Genomic DNA, 7297 nt, shown 5'->3' with positions numbered 1-7297 from the left:
TGGCAAAATAATGTCTCTGCTTTTCAATATGCTATCTAGGTTGGTCATAACTTTCCTTCCAAGGAGTAAGCGTCTTTTAATTTCATGGCTGCAGACACCATCTGCAGTGATTTTGGAGCCCAAAAAATTAAAGTCTGACACTGTTTCCACTATTTCCCCATCTATTTCCCATGAAGTGATGAGACCAGATGCCATGATCTTCATTTTCTGAATGTTGAGTTTTAAGCCAACTTTTTCACTACCCTCTTTCACCTTCATCAAGAGGCTTTTTAGTTCCTCTTCACTTTCTGCCATAAGGGTGGTGTCATCTGCATATATGAGGTTACTGATATTTCTCCCGGCAATCTTGATTCCAGCTTTTGCTTCTTCCAGCCCAGTGTTTCTCATGATATACTCTGTATAGAAGTTAAATAAGCAGGGTGACAATATACAGCCTTGACGTACTCCTTTTCCTATTTGGAACCAGTCTGTTGTTCCATGTCCAGTTTTAACTGTTGCTTCCTGACCTGCATACAGGTTTCTAAAGAGGCATGTCAGGTGGTCTGGTATTCCCATCCCTTTCAGAATTTTCCACAGTTTATTGTGATCCACACAGTCAAAGGCTTTGGCATAGTCAGTAAAGCAGAAATAGACGCTTTTCTGGAACTCTCTTGCTTTTTCCATGATCCAGTGGATGTTGGCAATTTGATCTCTGGTTCCTCTGCCTTTTCTAAAACCAGCTTGAACATCTGGAAGTTCATGGTTCACGTATTGCTGAAGCCTGGCTTGGAGAATTTTGAGCATTACTTTACTAGCATGTGAGACGAGTGCAATTGTGTGGTAGTTTGAGCATTCTTTGGCATTGCCTTTCTTTGGGATTGGAATGAAAACTGACCTTTTCCAGTCCTGTGGCCACTGCTGAGTTTTCCAAATTTGCTGGCATATTGAGTGCAGCACTTTCACAGCATCATCTTTCAAGATTTGGAATAGCTCAACTGGAATTCCATCACCTCCACTAGCTTTGTTCGTAGTGATGCTTTCTAAGGCCCACTTGACTTCACATTCCAGGATGTCTGGCTCTAGGTCAGTGAGCACACCATCGTGATTATCTGGGTTGTGAAGATCTTTTTTGTACAGTTCTTCTGTGTATTCTTGCCACCTCTTCTTGATATCTTCTGCTTCTGTTAGGTCCATACCATTTCTGTCCTTTATCGAGCCCATCTTTGCATGAAATATTCCCTTGGTATCTCTAATTTTCTTGAAGAGATCCCTAGTCTTTCCCATTCTCTGGTTTTCCTCTATTTCTTTGCATTGATCGCTGAAGAAGGCTTTCTTATCTCTTCTTGCTATTCTTTGGAACTCTGCATTCAGATGCTTATATCTTTCCTTTTCTCCTTTGCTTTTTGCTTCTCTTCTTTTCACAGCTATTTGTAAGGCCTCCTCAGACAGCCATTTTGCTTTTTTGCATTTCTTTTCCATGGGGATGGTCTTAATCCCTGTCTCCTGTACAATGTCACAAACCTCAGTCCATACTTCATCAGGCAGTCTATCTAGCGGATCTAGTCCCTTACATCTATTTCTCACTTCCACTGTATAATCATAAGGGATTTGATTTAGGTCATACCTGAATGGTCTAGTGGTTTTCCCTACTTTCTTCAATTTCAGTCTGAATTTGGCAATAAGGAGTTCATGATCTGAGCCACCATCAGTTCCCGGTCTTGTTTTTGCTGTCTGTATAGAGCTTCTCCATCTTTGGCTGCAAAGAATATAATCAATCTGATTTTGGTGTTGACCATCTGGTGATGTCCATGTGTAGAGTCTTCTCTTGTGTTGTTGGAAGAGGGTGTTTGCTATGACCAGTGCATTTTCTTGGCAAAACTCTATTAGTCTTTGCCCTGCTTCATTCCATATTCCAAGGCCATATTTGCCTGTTACTCCAGGTGTTTCTTGACTTCCTGCTTTTGCATTCCAGTCCCCTATAAGGAAAAGGACATCTTTTTTGGGTGTTAGTTCTAAAAGGTCATGTAGGTCTTCATAGAAGTGTTCAACTTCAGCACCTTTACCAGAGTTTTATTACATGCTATGTGTAGGGCAGTGTATTTTTAGTAACATGTATGGTTTTTCCAGTGGTCACATATGGATGTGAGAGTTAGACTGTGAAGAAAGCTGAGCACCGAAGAATTGATGCTTTTGAACCGTGGTGTTGGAGAAGACTCTTGAGAGTCCCTTGGACTGCAAGGAGATCCAACCAGTCCATCCTAAAGGAGATCAGTCTTGGGTGTTCATTGGAAGGCCTGATGCTGAAGCTGAATCTTCAATACTTTGGCCACCTGATGTGAAGAGTTGACTCATTGGAAAAGACCCTGATGCTGGGAGGGATTGAGGGCAGGAGGAGAAGGGGATGACAGAGGATGAGATGGCTGGATATCATCATGGACTCCATGGATGTGAGTCTGAGTGAACTCTGGGAGTTGGTGATGGACAGGGAGGCCTGGCATTCTGGGATCCATGGGGTCACAAAGAGTCGGACACAACTGAGCGACTGAACTGAACTGAACTGAAGATGTTGTTGCTCTCCCAGCTGCAATCCAGCTGAGGTCAGATATTGACTGATGGATCTGTACATAGCATTATTAAAGAAATATCAGCTAGGAAGAGGCAACACCCTTGAAGTTAATGGATTAGCATAATAGTTTTCTCTCACTCATATGAATTCCAAAACCCTTTGTGGTAGACAGAATGATGCGTACCCTCACCCCGCAAGTCCTAATCACCTGAACCTTCCATGGCAAAAAGAACTTTGAAGATGTTACTAAGTTAAGGATCTTGAGATGGAAAGATTACCCTGGATTATCTGGGTAGGCCTAGTGTAGTCACCAGGGTTATTAGAAGGGAAGGAGGGAGGCATGACAGATGCAGTAGGCATGTGATGACAGAAGTAGAGGGTTGAAGAGAGAAACTGAAAGATACTCTGCTGCAGGTTGTAAAACTGGAGGGTGGTCCATGAGTTATGCAGATGGTCTATACAAGCTCTAAAAGGGAAAGAAGTGTTCTTCTCTTGAGTCTCCAGGGACACACAGCCCTGCTGAACCCCTGTAGGACTTCTGACTCCTGAAACATAGGAGAGTACATTTGCGTTGTTTTAAAAAGGCCCATAAATTGGTGGTGATTTGTTACAGCAGCCAAGGGAAACTAATATACTTTCCATGTGGTCATCCAGGGACCCAGTCTCCTTTTTTAAATTTTCTTTTTTGTTTGTTTTTTGCTCCCACCCCATGGGTTTCTCTACCAGGGATTGAACCCGTGCCCCCTGTCTTGGCAGCACGGAGTCTTAACCCCTGGTCTACTGGCGCAGTTCTCCAGTCTCCTTTCTTTTATGGCTCCACCAGACACCAGGCCCCTGCAGTCTGCTGCATTCAGCCAGTACATGGAGAAACAATGAAGGATGGTAGTGGGAGGTTTTTTTGCACCAGGGTGATAAGTGGCAAACGCAATTTCTATTCACATTCATTCCATTGTTTTCACTCATGCCAAGATGTCATACTGACTGAAAGTCTCTTTTATACTTTATGATCACTTTTATCGGCCTGGCACTCTTCTTTATGTCATTATGCACTCCTGTCCATGCAGCTGCTCATGCTAGGCATCTGGTAGTCATTTTTGATACCTCCATCTCGCCTCATCTCCTACTTTTAATCTGTTACTGAGTCCTAGTGATTCTGCTGCTGCTGCTGCTAAATCGCCTCAGTCGTGTCCGACTCTGTGCGACCCCATAGACGGCAGCCCACCAGGCTCCCCCGTCTCTGGAATTCTCCAGGCAAGAACACTGGAGTGGGCTGCCATTTCCTTCTCCAATGCATGAAAGTGAAAAGTGAAAGTGAAGTCGCTCAGTCGTATCCGACTCGTAGCGACCCCATGGACTGCAGCCTCCCAGGCTCCTCCGTCTGTGGGATTTTCCAGGCAAGAGTACTGGAGTGGGGTGATTCTACCAAACCTCAAATCTATCACTTTACTTCATCTCCACTGCCACCATCCTCTTCCCAATACCCATAAGGCTACAGTCAGTGTAGCTGTGCATTTAGGAAGACGATGTAAACTGCTTGGTGAGTAGGTAGTCTGCTTTTGCAGTAGATGCCAAATTGAGTAATCAGCTGCTGGTCATTGTTTTTTCATCATAGCCATAATTTGATATTGGATTTTAAATAACTTTAGCTTTTCAAAATGTTAAATATTGTAAGGGTAAGTCTTGGTGTTTTTCTTATTTTAAGGATGCATTTAAAGGTCTGTAGTGACCTCAAGCCCTTGAGATGAAGGCAAAAAAATAATGAGCAAATTAAAAAAAATACATTCATGCCTCTAATGGTAAATTAACTTGACTGATATGAGCCAGAAAGCCTGGGGTAGACATGAACAAATTCAAATAATTAAGTTCACGCTCTTTTTGAGAAATGATTTTGCCTTCATGTCTCAGCACTATTGATGAGCTATGTTGGGCCCATGAGCATCAGCCTTGCTTACCACTTTCTTCAGTGTATTGAGCAAGTTAACACCCTGGGGAGCATGTGAGTAGATGCTGTGAGCCTTGAAATATTACTCTGCCACACTTTACCAGATGAGTTTGATCTGAATACCAGATGGTGGCACCTCATTTGTATCTTCACAAATATGCGATTCTTTTATTTTTTTTTTAAAGAAGAAATATACATCATACTGATCCCAGAAAAATATAAAAAGGATTGTATTTTTCTACAGTCTTGCCTCATCATTCTGTTTTAAATAAGTCATATTGCAACATTTGTTGTTCAGTTGCTTGGTAGTGTCTCTTTGCAACTCCATGGACTGCAGCATGCCGGATTTCCCTGTCCTTCCCTGGAGTTTGCTCAAACTCATGTCCATGGAGTCAATGACAACCACGTATTACAACATATGTGTTTAATGTATATTTTAAGATTTTAAAACACTATTTTGAAATATTCCAATATTTTTCATGCTATAAAGTGACATGTGTTCATACCAAAACAAGTAGAAGGAATAGGTAAGAGTCCATCATACTGATTTAGAAAATATTAATTTGGTCTATATTCTTCTATAAATATATTGATACATCCTTCTCAAGAGCTCACCTTTTAAAGTATTCTTACCTGTACCCAAGGTGCTATACTGAAAAACCATTTTCTTCAGACTTTGTGATCTTCTTATCAAACACCTTCTTATCCACTTCATTATAGGATACTCCCGTGTACACAGTTCTTATGCTAGGTATCTGGTAGTCATTTTTGGTTCTTCCCTCTCTTTTACCTCCCACATCCAATCTGTTACTGAGTCCTATTGATTGTAACTATCTTTATCCAGTTTCTTTCATCTCTACTGCTATCACCTGCTTACTCGTCCATGCATGTCTTTCTTCCTGCCTAAAATACTTCCCTTTCTCTGTATCCCTGCCCCTAGCTTTCCCAAGACTACTTTCTTACTCACCATCACCTTCCTAATAACTGCTTGCCCTTTAGATTTCATTTCTCGGTATTGTTTCTTCCAGGAAGCCTTTTCTGATAATCACATAGAGACTGCCTTCTGTATGCTCTGTTAGCACCGTATGCGTATCTCTGTCATACCACTTAACACCACAGTATTGCATTGTGTTTACTTATATACTCTTCGCTGTGTTCCTAATGCTTAAAAAATTCCTCCCCTTGCAGGATGGTCATACATTGTTGAATGGATAAATAAATAAAGTAGGAAATGAGGCTGAATGGTTAAATGGGATCAGTTTTGGCCTCTGAGAACTATATCGATTTTTGAGTAAAAGAGTGATGCAGAAACACATAGCTTTAGAACTGGCAGTATTATGGAGGTGAAAAGAAATGAGATAAACTAGAGAGTCCTGAGATTGTTGCTTGACCTCAGAGTGAAGTAATGAGGACATTGACTTTTGTTATTGGGAATAAGAAGGTATGAATGTGAGAACGCTCAAATCAATAGACAAAGGCTTGGTCCTGGTCACGGTGGGGTTAGATAATAGAAATAGAACTCTCAGGGTTCCATTCCAAATAACTGAGAGAGGAAATTTCAAGAGAAGAGGTGATGGTTACCAGCTGGAAGGACACTTTGAGGAAAAAATGTGGATGATCACTAAAGGTAGTCCTCTTCTTTCCTGCCACCCGCTCTTCAGTAATGAGGCCACTTGGTTGAACTCCTTCTGTTCTGGTTACATGTTGCGGTCAGCACAGCAGGTAGGGATTGAAAGTGTTTGTCACACAGTTTGGGAAAAAGAAACTAGAGACAGAATTAAAGGTTTAAAGATGGGACCGGGGGACTCAAGACCTCTTAGATCAAGAGCCGTGTTTCTCGGAGCCACATCACTTTTATTCAGTGTGTTGGCAAGCAGAAAGCATCTGTTGTGTTTCGATGAAATCAGCCTCCTGTGTCCCCAGTCACGTCTACCATTTTATTGATTACTTCAAACTATATTTATTATTTTCTTGTACAAGGGGTTTCACCTAGCTGGAGGTCATAGACCCGCATATGCCTTGGGAAAACATCTTGGTGTGTGCACAAGCAGCGTTATGATCTTGTGCTTGACCCAGCATTCCAAGGTCCACACTACATTTTTCCCTAGCTTAGCCGGGCATACTGACCCCAGCTAATCAGCCCGATGTACTTTTACTTGGGTTATGCTCTATTGCTATATTTTGCTTTTATTCTTTTCCCATGGTGATTTTCTCATGGCTTAGCCAGAGCAACAGGTGGCTGACTATTAACCCCTACAGTTACACAAACTTTTTCCCAGGGGGAGGGGAATCTCACTGTCCCTCTGGGTAGTATATTTATTCTCCCAAGGGCTGCTTTATGTTTTTCTTAGTTAGTATTTTAACACAGACTAGTTTTAAAAGTAATATAAGGAACAGCACACAACATAATCTGTCATCCAAAAGTTGGAAAACAGAGGCAGGAGGTTAATTCCTGGTGTTTGCAAATACTGAGGAAACACTCCCGAACAACATATGTACTTGTATGTAGGTCATGCAATGGATCATAATAATAAACAATAGCATTTTTAGCAAAAAGGAAAAAAGATGTCAACATAAAACCATAATTAATGAGCAAGTATTTAAAACTGGCCTACTATATTCAATGTATTACTGTATTCAAACAATATATTGAATGTATAATTATATATCAATATATTACTATTGTGTGGGATCAGATCAGATCAGATCAGTCACAGCCATGTCCAACTCTTTGCGACCCCATGAATCGCAGCACGCCAGGCCTCCCTGTCCATCACCAACTCCCAGAGTTCACTCAGACTCACGTCCAT

The sequence above is a fragment of the Bison bison genome, unplaced genomic scaffold (genome assembly GCF_000754665.1).
Source record: "Bison bison bison isolate TAMUID 2011002044 unplaced genomic scaffold, Bison_UMD1.0 scf7180017864041, whole genome shotgun sequence".
Classification (NCBI taxonomy): Eukaryota; Metazoa; Chordata; class Mammalia; order Artiodactyla; family Bovidae; genus Bison; species Bison bison.
Note: the sequence above shows the minus strand (reverse complement) of the source record.